The sequence below is a fragment of the Mizuhopecten yessoensis genome, unplaced genomic scaffold (genome assembly GCF_002113885.1).
Source record: "Mizuhopecten yessoensis strain PY_sf001 unplaced genomic scaffold, ASM211388v2 scaffold9301, whole genome shotgun sequence".
In the NCBI taxonomy this organism is placed as follows: domain Eukaryota; kingdom Metazoa; phylum Mollusca; class Bivalvia; order Pectinida; family Pectinidae; genus Mizuhopecten; species Mizuhopecten yessoensis.
The window spans coordinates 529,128-548,376 of NW_018407979.1; the positions used below are offsets into that span (position 1 = coordinate 529,128).

Genomic DNA, 19,249 nt, shown 5'->3' on the forward strand with positions numbered 1-19,249 from the left:
AAAATTAAAATGCAAAACAGAAGCTAACAGATAAGTGGCAGACATTAGGCAAGCAATCGCAATTTCTGATTGAAAGCTGTCTTTTTACGCTAATTATTAAATAAATTATCTTAAACATTCATGTTGGTTCGGTTGGTAGCAGCCAGGGGACTTAATTATGAAGGAAACCGGAGTACATGGACAAAAACACATGGCAAGGCATGTGAATCCATATATATTTTGTTGGTTTGGTTGGTAGCAGCCAGGGGGACTTGATTAGGAAGGAAACCGGAGTACATGGACAAAAACACATGGTAAGGCATGTGATCGGGAATTCAAACCCTTTGATGTCTTGATAAAGGCGAGTACGCTGTCCACGGCGCCACAAAGTAATTTGTCCAAATGAGTATGAAAAGGGAATTCACTCAATCGTTAAATATGGTGTGTTACAGGTATGTATAATTAACTCCCTCAGTCATATCCATCTTTGTCTCTGTTGTCGATCTCCGTTTAAGGTTGTCCAGCGCTCAAGAAAAAGCATGACTGTAGAGCAATCAATCAAATTATTGGACAACATTCAGTATGAAGGAGACACCGTGCAGTGAACGGTGAACTACTGTACTAAAGACGATAATTTGTAGTTGTGCTATCTAGTATGTAAATGTTCAACAATACCAACCATCACAACACAGGCGAGTTGTCTGAAGAAAAAACTTTGATAAAAAATTAGTTTGCCGTGGCCTTAAAACCTAATAAGCAATAAAGACAATATTTTATTGAAACGAATCCAAATAATAATATAAAAAGAACAGAAAAGTAGCCGAGGACAAATTGAAGCATAAGATCTGTTATGAATATAACTTGACGTGGATTGTTACAGAAAAAGAGAGACGAAATGAGGCGAAACCACTTGTTCCGGAAGTGTAAGCATATCTTGCACCGCATTTGGCTCCTTCATGGCGGATCACGTAAAACCCTTTTAACCATGCCGTTTGTTTCATCAATTAGGACGAGGAAACATAAAGAATGTAAAAACCAATAAACCGTTCATTGAAACCAACATGAAAAGGAAACAAAAGCAGCAGAGGAAGGTCTGATATGGATATTTGTCATGAAACTTTACAAGAGAAAAAAAAAGAAAAAAGAGACGAAAAAACCTATTCCGGGTGTGAGCAAATCTTGCACCACATTCGGCACCCTTCATGGTACTGTATCCTGTCAAATCCTTTAAACCTAGCCGCATGTTACGTCAACAATTAAGACGAGGACACATAAACGATGCCAAGCAATAATTACCCATTGAACATCTTAACAATGCGACTGGAAGTGATTCGAGGACTAAAATCCAGCAACAGGCAACGCCCAGGGGATGCTTCCAGAGAGTATAATGCGATACGGTGCATCATGAAGCTGACGCAAGTTTTTAAAGGTGTAGAAAGCGGTTGGAACGTACATATCCCATGGAGTGATAGGAACATCTACCGTGGCAGGCGTCGTGTCAATGCTGATGTCTACACAACACGCTCTATCTTAAACTTATAAAATAGAAGGTAAACGAGCAGGTCGTTTCCGTCTCGTTAGTGATAGGTAGACGTGAAGTGTCACTCACTGAATATAGTGTTTCAGTATACCTGCCATGTGAAATTAGTCTTGATCTGATTTATTTATGTCGATGACGTGGCATCCCTTCCAACGATAAAAAGGCATGACTTCATTAGGGCTACCTACATTCACTGCCGTAATGCACCAATTTCTGTGAAATATAATGGTACATACAAGACAATCGATATAACAAGCATCTACACCATCAGGAGATTGTTTTGTTAAATCACGTGATCAGATATGCAATGATCTTCCCGTATATGCTATATATATATAATGCTGCTGCACGATCAACCGAAGTGGATTATGTTTCTAGCTTCAATTGAATTCCGGAAGTGAGGGTTGCTTACCGTCGTCTGCATTTCCTTTAAGAAAAAAAAACCATTCCTGTTTTACCACATTTTATCAGATGTGTCGTATATTCGTGTAGTGTTGCAGTATCACCAGCCACCTATCCATGTAAAGATCCTTTTAAGACGTAGACTTTAGCTAGTTGTGCTTAACATCCTGTTATACGCATACGTTGGCTAATTCCGGGGTGCTTGGATTAGCCATGCTACCAAAAGTGTCTGGATAATCTTTCATTGTTTTGCTTAAATACCAGAATTGCATCGAAGAAAATCCATAGAACATATATTTACGGTTGAACAATAATTAATTAAGAGATATTTTTATATAATAGAAGTCTAGACTCTAATACATAACACTCTTGTCAACTGGGAAGTAATATTAACAAAAAAAATCGAATAAGCAGATGTCTCTTTATTTTATTCAGGATTTACAAAAGCGTAAGGAAACATAATCACTTACCAGGTTCGTGATGTAAACCTTCCGTGTAAAATCAAACAAGGACGAATTACTTTGATAGATATCTTTGATTCCTTGACACGGCCGTCTGCCCGAAGTTCATATCGTGTGTATATAAACTACATAGCTAACTTCTGTAATAGCGCCAACTAGAAGTCACGTCCTAACATCGACAAAATCACACATCAACTGGTGTGTCGTTTCAATCCACTAGTCATACAGTCCATAGGTAGCCCTATTTCATATGTAGGTCGCATAGCTGCTAAATCCATATCCGTTGACTCTCTTCGATAAATCCGCTCAAAACTTCCACAAAATATGTGAACACTCTTTCATGGACTCGGAGTGTTGACTGAAATTGGCCTAAATGTTGCGCATTAAGAACGCGCGGTGGGGAAGTACTTGATCACGTGGTTGTGGTCTGGATATATAAACCGCGAAAGACGCGGAGTTGCTTCTTTGTTCGCTATGAGCACATGGTCGATGTAGTGCCGTGAACGATCTCGTGAATGTCATCCCTGTTTGCCGTCCCACGACGATATATCTGCTGTCTAAGGTAAGGAAACATTTCACCGGTAGTGTTGTGTGCTGTTGTCAGGTATTTTTTTGACATAAAAAGTGTTCATTCCACTGGAAACAGGTAAAACTATTGTAACGGATAACCGACCAGCGAGAGCCGCTATCGCCATTACGCTGTTGTACTGGGCCGTGCTAGCTACATGTAAACGCACTGGGCACAGTCGTCGTCGTCTGCTCGTAGCGTCCATACTCTGTTCGCCAGCTGCATGGGATAATCAGACAGCACATCAATACTCTTTATAGCAGCGTGGTGTATTTTCGCTGGCTGAAGAGCTAGGTGGGCCGCTGATATACCGCATGTATGTGAGGAAGGTTTTGAGCTGATTTAACGTGTAGTACACGTGACATCGTTCTTTGAAGATTACGCATTAACAGCGAGGCAGATTATTAAGTAGTATTAGTCAGATATACAGCCAGTTTTGACTTGTTTATATTTACACAAAAAGACGGGTTTATACGGCATGTAACATATCAAACATATCAAGACCTGCTTTACTAGGATTGATGAGTCAGGGCTCTCATTGGTTGATTCATTGACCAATCAAAATATGGCAATTCCAGAAAGAGGCTGTTGTCAAATTTTATGTCCTAATAAGAAAGAAATCATTGAGACATAATTGTCTATGAAATTTGAATATAATGTAACATAATAAAATAAAAATAAATTGTGAACACAATTGCAAAAAGATCCCATATAATTGTTTTGATTTTAACAAAACGAATGTTCATCCCTATGTTAAGAATTTTTGTCATTAATCACATTATGGAATATATTAAAATTTCTTTTAAATTCATTCAATCAACAAATCAAATTTAAAACAATAACATGGATGTTTGTTATTTGAAAAAGAAAAAAATCTGATTTACCTAATTAAAGACCGGAATGTCATCATGTTATGTAATGCATACATCTTAAAAGTGTTCTTTCATTCTTTTGTATTACACTAAATAACAAAAATGAGATAATAGTATAATGATGACCCAGTTTCATTTATAACATAAAAAATCAAATGAGTTTACAACTGTAATTGTAAATTTTAAGCTCGTAGAATGGAAATGATCCAGGAAAAACAGAGGTAAATAGGGGGGAGGAGGAGGGGGGGCCATTGTTCGGAGGTAACTATCTGCATAACTAATATTACTCTGTATGTTTTTGGGATTATTTTTGCCATTTGTCTATAATTTATTGTTTCTTTAATGTTTTTTTTAAAATTTAAAATGCGTATCATACTGATTCTTTCTAATCTGATAGGCCCTATCACCTCAAAAATAGAAAAAGAATCTGTAAAAGTGGCTTGTAACATGTTCAATTTGTACGTAACATTTATAGAAGATTCTGTGAGTTCAATTTTTAGAGTTGAAATAATATTCATTACAAGGACAATGCTTTGCTGTGAAATTTCTTTATGGAGTTGAAAGATAATAACCTATGTATTAGTCGAGATACATAGAAGATATAAAAAAAGCACTTTTTTTCTTGCTTAGAGTTAATTACTACCCTTGTCAAATAATTCATCTCAAATTTTAATGCTGTGCATTTTTAATACCTTTATAGCAATATCTGTAAAGTGTAGGACTGGCAGTGATTACACTCAGAGTTTTATCCCAGTACAGTCATTATTGTTTATATTGGATTTCAAATATTCAAATTTTGAACAATTAAAATTTTGTAAAATGCATCATGTAATATGTATGAAAAAAAATCTTTAAAAAAATGATGTACAAATATTTTTTGATTCAGATAGTGCCAAAAAGTATTCAATATTACTTAACTGAAAGGTTGGTAATTAATGTTTTGATATCCATGCACACCCCTTATACCCCAATATCAAATATGTAGCACTATCAATGCCCCCCCCCCCCCCCCCCCCAAATATATTTTTGCAAACCTGCACTTCCAATGATGCTGCTAATAATACCACAGTCATCTGAATAAATAGGGCATTATCAGTATCATAATATCTCTAATTTCTGGGGTTGTCTGCAGCTGCCTGTGTCATCACTTGAGAGGTGAATTACCTGTTGTGACCAGTCTGAGTTTGCAATACTGATTCTGTCACTACGAGGTTACTCTAGATCTGTCACTACTGGGGATGAAACACCAGTGGGTTCACTCTGAGAATGACTTGAATGGGAGATCCCTCCGACCTACCACTGACATCACAACTTTCAGAGACATCCATCTGGAGGTCAGGTCAATTACATGTAACTCTGAGTTTGACTTTCTTGTGACAAAATTTTAAAAGGCGACCTACTTGTATCATCACTGACTTTTCTCTTCAGTTGACTTGCCAGTGACAGGGCACTGGATTTTTCGTTCCTAGTTTAGCATCTGAATACAGTTCAGGCTGCTTCCCATAGCAAAAAGGCACCTTATTTTCCCCAATTCATGTAGGGAATAATAGGCTGTTGTAAAAATGTGGTAGAAAAAACACTGCATGGCTTCTGGGATATGGCTGGTTACCTGTCAGTCAATCTGGGTGACATGTCTGCAGCATGTGACATCACTCCAAGAGTAATGTAGCAAGATGGGAGGCCTGGCGAATGGGTTCGCACTGGTAACTTATAATTAGTGGTAGCCGTACCTGACTATGCTGACCCCGTTACAGTAACATGCCTGTTACATCACTTTTCGGGTAATTGTCTGTGATCAAAGACATCACTGTAGGGGTTGACATGCCTAAGGTGAGGTTTGCATTCTGTCAATTTCTTCATCACTTTTTCAGAGGTATATATCATACTCTTTTAATCCTACAATTGCCAAAGTTTCTTTGGGCAGTGTCTCATATGAAAATCTGGCATCGTGTTCAACTTTATTTCAGATTTATGGCCTTTTGTTCACTGTTCGTCACATTGTCTTGAGCATATCTTGTATACTGTGTTGCCAAATTTCGTATGCGAGTACCGCCCTGGATGTCGAAGAGTTGCATCCTGAAATTGGATCCTGTGGTCTACAGTACTATACATAGTTATGTCTCTTTGTTATTGATTTTTGATACCAAAGTTAAGTTTGTATGGAGATGAAACACTTGTGTGCTTGCAATTCTCTGTATTATTCTATAGGGGAACAGATGTGATTATGCAAATATAGATTGCCTTATTTTCTACTTTTTATGACACGGCTTAACAGTACTTACAATACATACTTGTAATTGATACCCGCTGAGTACTGTAAAATCCCATTGCAAATGAAACATATGTTCAGTCAAAACAAAAAGAACTGTTTGTTTCCTGTTACATGTCTGAAAAAATAAGGTAGGTACTTAGGTAGGTAATAACTTCTGTTAATCTTGGTTTTAACAGTGTGTCCTTGAAAATTGCTAAAAAATAAATCTAGATAGGCACAAAATATTTGAGTAGGCAGGGTTACCTGAAGTAAACAACATTTATTATTTGGCAAATACATTAAAAAAGGTGGGGAGTAATGTGGCAGATTTTAATTGTACATAGGAATATGGTTGCCTTCTAGCTTCAAACTAAGGGGGAATTTCCTTTTAGCTTAATGAGTTGAACGGCAGACTGGAAAGCTTGGTGTCACAGGTTTGATCCCCAGTGGAAGCACACTTCTCTCTTTCCTGCTAAAGTTTCATTCATAAATTTTATAGAGATTATTCAGTGAGTGAAAGCCCCTCTTACTGCTGTTATGTTGTTGGCAGATGGCACCAGACTTGATATTGTTAACAATTAATGTCAAAATTGATGCCAGCATTATTATAGGTTGGTTAGGTGGTGGTGGATAACGTACTCATCTTTCACCAAAGCAACCGGGGATTTGATTCCCTGATGGGACGTGAAAAGGTATGGGTCACCTTTGAATTCCCAACTACATGGGTTTTCTCCAGGTACTCCAGTTTCCTCCCACATTAAGACCCCCTGCACGCTAACATCAAGGCCAACGAGGGTGACTAGTACAAGTTGAAATAACTTATATATCATAATTGTTGTAAATTAAATAAAGGTTATATTTGTATTTAATGTCAGCAGCACATCTCCACTAAGAAATTGTGACATTTATCAACCACTAAATAAAAAACTGAAGATTTAATTAATTTCTGTTGTTAACCCTTTCATTGATCTGGATGATTCCTACAGTGTCTACAGTGGTGAAAGGGTTAAGGGCTACAAAAACTGAATGGCAGTTGCTCATGAGGTCCTGAAATAGCTATAGGCGCACCCTGATATACAAGTGAAGTTTTAATCTGACCAAGGGCACAGCCAAGTCGGTGAACATATTACTACATTCTAGCATCATATCTGCCTGTGGTGTGCAGGAGTGAAAGGCTATCAAATTTGTTCAAATAAATCACCGAAGATAAAAAAACCCAGTAATCATGGACCTACTGTAAACATAGGATATGGGGTTTACAGTACCTGGACCCTGAGGGATATTAGCCTTTGGCTAAATCAGGTTTTTAATCCTCAATAAATAAAGTTTGTTATTATTCCCTCTCAAGGAAAGAACTTATCCCTAGTTTTCCAGGGGTCATAGCGATTCCATTGCAAGTATCGCTAGTATTTTGTCTTATCTACCGGGTCCCTAGGTGGGTGCCAATGTAACAGAGGCCGCTATTTTTTCAATACCTCCACCAGGAGTCGAACCTAGGACCTCTGGCTTACTAGTCTTACGCTCTACTGAATGAGCTAAAGAGAAATTCTCCCTAACTGAGTTAGTAGGAAGCTGCTAGTATTTTACCAGGATGACAATATATTTATGATATTCCGCTTGATATTTGTGTAGGCGGTGACATATACACATATATACATGCAATGCTATATAAACTTGTAACTCCTACATTTGCGAGCTTTCTCTCTTTGGGAGATCAACACAGTTTTCACTGAAAAAGTTAATCGTAAAATTTGAGTTTTCTTTAAGATGCAGTGATTTATTTCCCAAAATAATAATTGTTAGTTTATACTTTAGTCTCTATTAGGGTACGTACTACAGGTACATGTAGGTAGGTAGGAAAATGTAGCAGTGAAAATCTACTTGCCAAGTAAATTACACAAATGCTTCGTGATTTGGGTTAACGTTGGACATGTTGGAAGTAGCTAGGTCCCAGACGGGGAATATATAGGGTATATTTGTGAAATTCAATATTTTTTTAGCTCACAGTTTTAAATGTAATCCCTTTTCCAAAAAAATGTTTTTTATTCCTACAATGGTTTCAGACACAGTGCTTGTTCTAGTTGTAAAACGTCATTGGAAAGCTTGTGCTTGTAGAGACATCTAAATATCTTCCTCACTTGATAAGTTGCCAGAAAAAAATATTCTGCCCGCAATGTTTGTTCTATTACCCTTTCACCACTGTAAATCACAATGGACTCATCTAGATAAATGAATGGTAGAGTCTACTAGAGTAACTTAGGGGTGAAAGGGTTAAAGTAGCCATAATATTCGGGTAGTTACTGAAAACTAGGATAACTTATAATTATATAGTAGGTAGCTATAGAGGAAAGTCTGGATTTTATTGCCTGATGAACAGCATGATATTTGGATGGCTTGGAATCTGTCGCACCAGTTTTGGATTTTGTTGAAATTTGAATCTAACCCTTCCTCCAAGATCAAAGTCACAGTAACAAGGGGTAATAGGTCAAATTATTTCAATCCTCATCCAGGCATCAGTTATAATGGCTAAAACATTGTTTATCATTTTGTTTGGTTGGTCGCGTTTTACGTCCTAGTAACAACTATATATGGTCATTTAAGGATGTGCCAGGTTTTGATGGTGGAGGAAAGCCGCCAAGTTCCCGGAGAAAAACCTCCGACCTATGGCCATTACCTGGCGACTGCCCCACCCCAAGTAGTTCTGGAACCCGCGACCCAGTGGTGGAGGGAAAGTGGCATAAGAATGTCAGACGCCTTAACCACTGGGCCCTGTTAATCATAAATGATAAGAAATCATGGGTATATACGGGCCTTTTTTATGACCGAATAACGGTCAATTCCCTCTCAAATTTCGGCAATATTTTCTCCCATTTCAGCTTTTTCTTTTCCTTATTCAGTTTAGATTTCCCCACTTGTAATAATTGATATCCATGCCCCACTCTTTAAACAAAATATGCTAACATTCAATTCCTGCATTTATCCCTAGAAATTCTATTTTAAGTATTGTAAAATCAGATATTTTCATAGGGCCCAAATTTCGTGGTTTCTTAACACAACATTGTTTTGTGGGTACATGAAATTGTATGAGTACCCTCGAGCTCTCTGGCACTCGAATGGAGAATTGCTTTATATCAAATTACTAATTACTTCGTGGACCTATGAATTTGTGGATGAAGATTTCACATGAATTCCACAAAACTAAAAGCCCCACAAAAATCAGTGATCTCACAGTTTGCTCTCCCTCCAATCATTCAAACAAACCTGACAGTCCTGCTGATTCTTACTTTTCTTCTTAAGTAAATATTATCACATCGGCTCTCTGATTCTTGCTCCCCGGGGGGGGGCCCTGCATTTTGATTTTGAGATGGAAACCTTAAACTAGTACTGAATTCTATATGGATTCTCTGTACACCACTGAATTAAAAGTACACTCTAGTCTTTATTCTTATGAAGTTTTATAGCAGAAGGAGGTTGTTTGTGCTGGAAATTAACAGCAAATAACACTCGGAAATTGAAGTAAACTAGGGACCTTAATTAAGTCTCTTGTATTTTCAAATATATCGGTATAGACTAAGTAGGCTGCTGTAAAGCTGTAGCATAGATTGTTAGTGATCCAAAAGTTCCAAAAGGCTGAGTTGTATTCTGACCCAGGGAATATTTTACTCTGAACAGTCCTTGGAGTGATGTGCAGTACATAGACCAAAGCCTCTATGGCAGGATATTTTTGTTATATAAGATATTGTCAAATCCATAGTGGTGATCGTTGTGACTGCTGCCTTTGACGGAACAAGGGTGGTCATGTGCATTGATGTGATGACGAACATAACAAAAAATATATATCCCTTTACAACTAAGGCTTTAAGTGATGGAATTAAAGTGCTATGAACTTTCAACATGTAATAGGTTTGTGGATGATGATCTAACAGATAATGTAGGGAAATACTGAATTCACTACTGTATGAGGTTTGGTTTATTTAGTTTATAGGGTTTAACATCCTATCAACAGCCAAGGTCAATTAACCCTTTCACCACTGTAGACCATAATGGACTCTTCCAAATTCATGCATGGTAGAGTTCATTCAAGTTACATAGGGGTGAAAGGGTTAAGGACCACTGTACGAGGATTCACAGCTAGGTGGTTGAAAAGTTTGTTGAAAGAGGTAGAGAGTTATGAAGGTCCTATAGATCTTTTTGGTGCCGATATTGATGGCCATAGGCTAAAGCCAGGGGAAGAGCACCAGAAGGGGGCAGAACCCCCATCCTTTAAAGGGTGATAAAGATGAAAGAAGAGTGAATGGTTCCAGCAGAAATATTTTGAAACTATAGATGGAGGTGTATAGAATTAGGCATAAAGACCATAAACGAATTTGTGAAGCATTTAGATATTTCTGAAGTACGATACTGCAACAGAGAAGTTTTATCATTATTACTTCTTAATTTGTTCTTAACTTTTAATCTTTCATCTTATTTTCACTTGATGATTTCCTTTGAAATAAAAATGATTTAAAAAACTCTTTCTCATGATGATCAATCCTAGGGTATATACACTACAGCGATGGGGCTGGGGGGTTGGGGTTGGGTTTGAATTCCTACTATAAAGCAATCAAAATAACATACCATATACTCACAATTCACTATTATAATGTTGTATGAATTAATACAGTAAATATGTACCATGCAAGATAACTTGATGCAAGGCATTTTGAAGCTTTACATTCTATAAATAAGACTTTGACAAAGAAAAATAAATCAGAGAAGCTGTCATCACAAAATTAATTTTGTGAGATGTGAGGGAGCTCGAGAGTGTCAATGAAATAGTTAAAGAGTGATTTTAACTTTTCAGTAATTGGTTATGAATAAGATCTATATTGTTTCATGTCTCTCATTTTTTAATAGAAAAAGAACACATCCATTTCCTTTGGTGAAGATTATCGTTTTTGTAACAATTTTCGTTGATATATCACTGAATTTTTGAGACCCTGACTGAGTAAGTTGAGTTTTCAGATATAATATAGTTAAACATCGTATGTAGTAAAACATAACGGAGAAAGTAGGGGAAGTAAAGTCGATCTGTCGACCATGTGGTGTATTCAGATAACATGTACAGAGAGGAAGAAAACTCGCATTATTGATTTCTGGTCTAAATGCTAGAAGGATTTTACTATTTCTAGACCGATCATGATCTGCTGTAGAGTGTCCCCTGCAGCCGCCCCGACCAGCTTGTCTTTTACAGTCGGCTTGCTCTGTTGAAAGCAATAAAGTCTGTGCAGACGTTGAGAGTCGTTCTCTTGATGTGTGATTAAGTAAAATAATAGCGTGGACAATGATTGGTGTCTGTCAAAGGCCAAGCTGCATTCTGACCCAGGGAATGTTTTACTCTGAACAGTTCTTACAATGATATGATGTGCACATAGAAAAACATTAGCCTCAATGGTAGGATATTTTTGTTATACAAGATATTGTCAAAATGACTTGTGATGATCTTTGTGGCTGCGGCCATTGAATAGAGACGGATTGAATAAATCGACATGCGTATTATAGACAGGCAAATCTCAGTCTGAAGGTGATTTCGTCGACAAATTTTGGACAAAGAACATTTTCCCCAAAGATACGATTTATTGGACCACATCAAACACGGGTAATTGATAACCAGTCATATTTAACTCATTCACCCCTGTAGACACATTTGAACTCTTCCAAATCAAAGGATGGAATAGTTCATTATGAAATTTCAGGGGTGAATGAGTTAACCCATTCACCCCTACATAACTTTGGTAGACTCTACGTTTACCATGCATTGATATGGATGAGTCCATTATGGTCTACAGTGGTGAAAGGGTAGTTTAGGTAGAGGGGATGTGAAAATTCAATCCGAGGGTGTAGAATTTTTCCCCCCATACCTGTATAGTGCATACTGACTCTTCTCATTCACTACGTGCACTTTGGGTTTTCTGTGAATGTTGACACTAATGTAATAATAATAATAATAATATACAACATTTGATATAGTGTCCTATCTAGCTAACATAAGCCACTCTAAAGCACTTTACAGTGCATAGATATACAATTAACTCATTCACCCCTGTAGACACATTTGAACTCCTCCAATTCAAAGGTTGGAATAGTCCATTATGAAATTTCAGGGGTGAATGAGTTAATACAATTAGCATATACATTAATCAATACAATTTTTGAGGAATTCACAGGAGCTGCCTTATCAGGCACTAACTACTAGTTCTAGGCCACCTGGCTAATATCTCCCTATGTGTGTATGCCTGCGTGTACAATTATCTGTAGATTTTTTTGATTACTTATAAATCAACCAAGAATATGTTTGAAAAGAGCAGTATGTTAAGGATCTCAGTATCACTGCCTAAAACTGTATGTTTCTTCTGACACATGAAATAAACAAAATGAGATCATGTAGATGTATCAATCACAACAGCATCAGGGTAGGTTTCTTCAAATTTATTTGGTGCTTGTCGACCGGTTTTGTACTATGAGCGGCCTTCTTTAGGACAAAATCACTCGCTGATTTTACCCCTAAGGTGCATAAATTTGTTTTGACTGGAAATCTACACCCTAGAAGTCAATGAGGATTTCATTAGCGTGGACAGGTGTATCCGCACTTATTCCGATGTGAGATATTCAAGGGTTGAGACTAGCAATTTCCCATTGAAACATGACATGTCATGCATGACATCATGTCAACCATACAATGATGTCATGCATGTGAACAAAGGTTGTTCAATGAATGACCTTGACCCACTTTCAAGGTTACATGGGTCAAATATATTAGAATATTGAACAACATCGTCTCAATAACAAAAATGTCCAGGGTTATGGTACTTGGCTAGTAGCATGCTGGGGTAAAAGGCAACACAGTTTGTTCAAATTATCAAATGTTTGAATATTATTATTTTTTTAATCAAAAGGCCCAGTGTGGTGATATTTTTCCTGTTGCTAAAATTTGCCCATTTCAAAATAAGTGCAATGTAATGACATATACAATTTCAGCGGATGCCCCAAAATATTAAAGGCATGTTTTAAATTAATTTGGTGAATTTTCTATATGATGTCAGTGTTATAGATTGTTTGGGACCCCCCAAAAAAAGAAAAAAAAATAGCATTGAGTACTTGCTTAAAATTACAATTACAGATTTTTACAACAATCATTTCATGTTTTACAGATGATGACTAAGGGTATACTGCTCTCTGCTGATGTTGTGGCAACTTGGTGAAAAGACAGAAGAAAAAACCAAAATGTGAGTAAAAGTAATATCTTGTAAATATTTCAGTAGATGATGACAATCAAGCAAGTTCTTCAGCAACATTGGTTGCCATATACCTGAGAGGGTTATCGGGCTAGTAAGAATGTGAAAGCAGAACTTTATATATTTGGGATTTCATTTTGAATATTTTGTGGATTTGGAAAAATTCATAAAATATAAACCTTCCAAATGCTTTATTTACTTGAACACATGAATTCCAAGATTCAAGTCTCCAGAACAACAGTCACATGATTTGGGGGTCACATATTACATAAAGGGGTAATGCATACTTTCGGTATGAAAGTAAATCAGCAATAAGCCAGCATTGTCTAAATGTGAGATTAAGCAAATTTGGAAGAAAATTACTAAAGTTTCACATCTATCGATAGGCAAAATTTCCAGAAGTCGAGTGATGTATAAAGTTGGCAAATTTGTCACATCATTGTACATGTAAACAATACAAAACACTCACTCAGTAATAACTTGACAAAGGGACCAGTTGAGCTTGAAACGCTGCAACACATTTAGTACATTGTATGTACAATGTGTATATGTAGAATAATGATATAACATAATTCCAATCTGATGTATCTTAATATTTATGTTTCTCCTTTAAATGAAGGGAGACATGTTGTTTTAGAACTGGTTCTTCTTTCGCTTTTTCTAATAATTTCTTGTCTGGGATGTAACTTAAAAGGTGTATCGATGAAACTTGCAGCATATCGGCATCACCCACAGACGACTTGCAGTGCACTGTCATAAGGTCACTGTGACATTGACCTCAAGGTCAGAGGTCAATAAGTGCAGTTTGCTTAGGAAACTCCTGTCCCTGCTGTTACTTTTGAACAGTTGAAGATATGTTGATAACATTTTCAGCATATCTGCATCACCCATGGATATGTGCAGTGTGATCATTAGGTCACTGCTACCTTGACCTCAAGGGCAGTTTTATTGGGGCTGTAACTTTTAAAATGTTGATTATATTGAGTTGAATGTTGATGAAACTTGCAGTATACATGCATCACCTACAGATGATGTGCAGTCTTGACCTCAGGGCAGTTTTGATATGTGCAGTGCGATCATTGGGTCACTGTCATCTTGACCTCAAGGGCAGTTTTATTGGGGCTGTAACTTTCAAAATGTTAATGACGTCTTGATGAAACTTGCAGTATACATGCATCACCTACAGATAATGTGCAGTGCACTGTTGTTATGCCACGTGCACTGTGTCATGGACTTTCTGATCAAGATCATTTTGTCCAGTTAGTAGCTTCAACAATTAAATATATCAAGAAGAAACTTGGGAGTATGCTTGTATCATCCAGAGATGATGTGCAATGCACTGTCATTGGGTCACTGTGACCTTGACCTCAAGGTCAAAGGTCAGACAAGTGCAAATTTTTGAGGAAAATTTTGTCAATGCAGTTATTTTTTTACAGTAAAAGATGTCTCGATGAAACTTTTAGTATATATACATGCATCGCCTACAGACACTGTGCAGTGTGCTGTCATGGTTGTTCTTTAATTTATACCAATAGCATTGATTTTCCACATCGTAACTTTCTAATTGCAATTAATATTATATGCATTTTGTAATTTAATAGTAGGCAGTTCCTCTCTAATAACATGAATTTAATCACAAAAATTGTACAAAAATCATTTAATGGTTTTTGACTTTATTCGCGTACATTTATTTTGCAAGGGAAAAGAATATAGGCTGATAATTAGGGTAGACATATGTTTTTGTTCACATCCTTCATGGACAGAATATCTTCTGACTAGTATTGTCAGACATGCAGTCTTGAACTCTGCACCAGTGTGTTTGCATATTGTTGTAACAGCTGTCACATGCAGTCTTGAACTCTGCACCAGTGTGTTTGCATATTGTTGTAACAGCTGTCAGATGCAGTCTTGAACTCTGCACCAGTGTGTTTGCATATTGTTGTAACAGCTGTCAGATGCAGTCTTGAACTCTGCACCAGTGTGTTTGCATATTGTTGTAACAGCTGTCAGATGCAGTCTTGAACTCTGCACCAGTGTGTTTGCATATTGTTGTAACAGCTGTCAGATGCAGTCTTGAACTCTGCACCAGTGTGTTTGCATATTGTTGTAACAGCTGTCAGATGCAGTCTTGAACTCTGCACCAGTGTGTTTGCATATTGTTGTAACAGCTGTCAGATGCAGTCTTGAACTCTGCACCAGTGTGTTTGCATATTGTTGTAACAGCTGTCAGATGCAGTCTTGAACTCTGCACCAGTGTGTTTGCATATTGTTGTAACAGCTGTCAGATGCAGTCTTGAACTCTGCACCAGTGTGAAATTTTCTGAAAGTATGCATGTTCCCTCTATCACGTGACATGCATATATATCTAAAACCAGGCTGAATATCGAAAGAAAAAAGTAAATTGAAACGATGAATTCACTATCAATGTCCCCAGTGTTTTGAACATGCATGTATATACCTGTATTATATTAAAGTCAACAAGTATGCTGTTATCAGGTCTGTCAAGGGTTAACCCTTTCAACCCTTTGTGACTTTAGTAGACTCTACCATACATTGATCTGGATGAATCCTTTATGGTCTACACTGGTGAAAGGGTTAACATGTAATCTGTCCTGATCATACTGATAGTTGTTTACTGGAACTCTTCAATGAAATATAGGCTGCTCATTCAAGCATTGAAGACAATCCTGAAAATGAACCATTGTGTCAATGGCTTAATGATGACATGCAGCAAGTGACATCTGGTTGATATCTAGGTTTATTTTGAACAATAATCAGTCTCTGTCAAGGTCAGTTGTATGTGCATCTGTATTTAGTAACAGCCAATTTATTGCCAATTACATGTAGTACTTACAATACTGTCAGTTTAATTAGCTGATACACTGCATATCATTCTAGGCTGACTCCAGGTAACTAAAATTATAGGTGTCAATCTCTGAAACCTCCAATGAGGGAGATCTCTCTCATTCCACATTTCTAATGAGGAAGAAAGTGTGTGAAACACAACTGACACTGTGAACTTGGTTTTGAATGAGGGAGTTTCAAGGGAGATTGGTAAATTTTGGTCAAAATGAGGGACAGCTATGCACACTTGGCTGTCTGATTATTATGAATTATTAATAAACTATTCAGCGCTTCTTGTACTTGTTTTCAATATTTTCAAACTTAAATAGAAATGCTACGATATATTAGCTACAGTGCTCCAGATAGCTTGCGTAAGTGTGTATTCACACACGATAATTCACAAATTACGCAAAAGAAAAAAATGATAACTTGCCAAAAGAAAAAAATGATAACTTGCCTAATTCACGCAAGCCAAATCCGTAACATTGCGTCAGTCTCTGGGTCCAATTTAGCAGATTATAATGCACTTACAATGAGTCACTTAGACAAATCAAATGCCTCCTGTTACAAACGCTAACATGAGCGAGAATATTTCAGACGATTGAATCGGGGCTCTTTCAAAACAACAATCTCCATTTAAAATGGGGATTTTTACAGCACTTCATGGTTCAAAATTTTAGTTTTCACTCTTCCACTTTGGACAGGTAGGGGTGAAAAAACCCACATGTTCAAAAGTTATCTGGAGCACTGAACTAGATTAAGCATATGTAAATATTTTTTCCACTAATACTGATTTCATGAAATATATTCCCAATGGGATTGTTCTTAATAGAAACCACAAATGAATGAAACTTAATACTAGTACAGTAGATCAACAGCCTCATACACCTGTCTTCTTATTATTCTGACTAGATTTTGTAAATGTATCACTAGTGGATAAGCATTCAGATAAGCTACCATTCTTATATAGATAGCAGAATTCTGTATTGGTGACGTTGCATTACGGAGAATTTTAAAAAAAATGCTGAAAATTTAAAATATGACATGTTCAGATTACTATCCCCTTATGACGAGGTTGGAAATGGACATAGTTTCATGTTTGTATCTTGTATCAATTTAATAATTTCACTTTATAGTAGATGTTAATCAAACATTCAATTACAATGATTAGGTATGATAAGACCTCCAATTAGTCCTTGTTTCAGGGTGACAGGGTGTAGGTTGAAGTCATTGTTACTTTTCATAGAATAAATTTGTCATCAATTTAGCAACAAATTTTGATCAGAGTTAAAAACAAAAAGTCAACAGTGAGAATCCTGTTTAGGATTTTATTAGTATTGTACATTGACAAATTCACAACCTTTTAAACCTTTCACCCCTAGGTAACTTTAGTAGACGTTACCATATATATATTGATCTGGATGAGTCCATTATGATCTACAGTGGTGAAAGGGTTATTGATTAGTAGTTTCATTTAGTTTTTCATAATGTCTAGATTATTAAATGAAGCTTCATTGGTATTATGGCAGGACAGTGAGACATGTAACTTTAAGATTAACTATACTTCCAAGTGAAGGTCAAAGCAAGAGGTCAAAGGTCAAAACAGTACAATGTTTGCCCAGGCCATAAGATTTGAAACACCAAACATTATTAGATGTACCTTCACATATATATGTTAGTTGTACACATGTTATGGACAGTGTGCTGCATACTGTATACAGGTCTAGATCTATCTGTACCCACAAAGTCAAAGCTAGAGGTCAAATGTCAAATCAATGCTTTTCTTATAAGGCCAGTTAACCCTTTCACCCCTGTGTAACTTCAGTAGACTCTACCATACATTGATACGGATGAGTCCACTATGGTCTACAGTGGTGAAAGGGTTAAATGTCTGTTTCAAAGCTAGATTTAATCTGATATTTTCATATAAACCCGTATTTATTCATTCAGAAATCATTAACATACATATAATTAATTAATTTCAGCTAGCATGTTATTAACCGTAATCACGTTGAGTGTGAAATCTTATTTCAATGAATTGTTGAAATGAAATAAAAGTTAAAAGATATTTAGAATGGACAATATTTAAATTTGCAAATTTGGACCATTGTTCATGTGATGGGATTTTTTGACAAAAAATGAGCCATTCTAAATCAGAGCTCTTCCTTGGCAGAGAGTGTTTGGTGTTTTGATTCTGATAATTATTGTCATCTATTTACTTTTTAACAGTACTAACTGCTAAGCGATTTCGACTAAATTTGGTTTGAAGCACTTTTGAGCATAAGTGGAGTGTATGACCACCATATATAGAGGGAGGGGAATGGAGTGTTATATGGGAAGTTAAAGTAAATGTTCCTCTGGGCAAGGGTATAATCCCAGAGGCAAAGAGCAGGGCCAAATAGGTAAAATAGGGTGAAGAGCTTTTACCAAATTTGATCATGAAAGCTTAAGACCAATGAGACTCATGATTGTCTAAATGAGTGGTAGCCCCTATTTGGGCAGAGGGGTTAGGCCATTTAGGAAACATAGCTGGCAAGTCAGACATACAAATTGAAATACCATTTACCTGTATTTAGTCTAGTACTTCCTCTGAATTTAATCTACATAATCTATTTCAGATTAATTCTGCAGAAATGAAAAATGTTTTACCAAACAATTAACAATCAGTTTTAGTCCCAATATTGGTTTCAGTATTACAGATTTTAGAAAAGTGTGAAAAAATGGAGTAAACATTTTGAAAATAATGATATACAATGAAGTATGAAGTTATTGTAGAATTACACTACACTGACAGCAGATGCATTTACATTAATGGTAAAATAGTATGTTACATACTGTTGTTTTTTCCTGAATTTACAATTACTATTTTAGTAAACCAAGCTGTACAAATGAGTATCTTAACGCTTGGAGGTAGTTTTGTTAAAGGTTGGTGTTCCTTCAGGAGGGAAAGAATGACTAAAGAGTCGACAATGTAATGGATAGGCTTTGCTTAATATGGGCTAGTAGGCATAGAAATACTACTTATTGAAGATTCTTTATTCAAAATGTGTATTTTACA

The 19,249-nt window shown here is 36.5% G+C and overlaps 1 protein-coding gene across 2 annotated transcripts in view; it reads left to right on the forward strand.

The window, feature by feature from the left end:
* Positions 1 to 2,337: 2,337 nt before the first annotated feature.
* Positions 2,338 to 19,249, forward strand: part of LOC110457710 — a 28,827-nt gene continuing 11,915 nt past the window's right edge. For both annotated transcript variants that reach the window (XM_021509080.1, XM_021509081.1), the window contains exons 1-2: positions 2,338 to 2,944; positions 13,264 to 13,338. The gene's annotated coding sequence lies outside the window, so the exon portion shown is untranslated. The remainder of the gene's footprint in view (positions 2,945 to 13,263; positions 13,339 to 19,249) is intronic.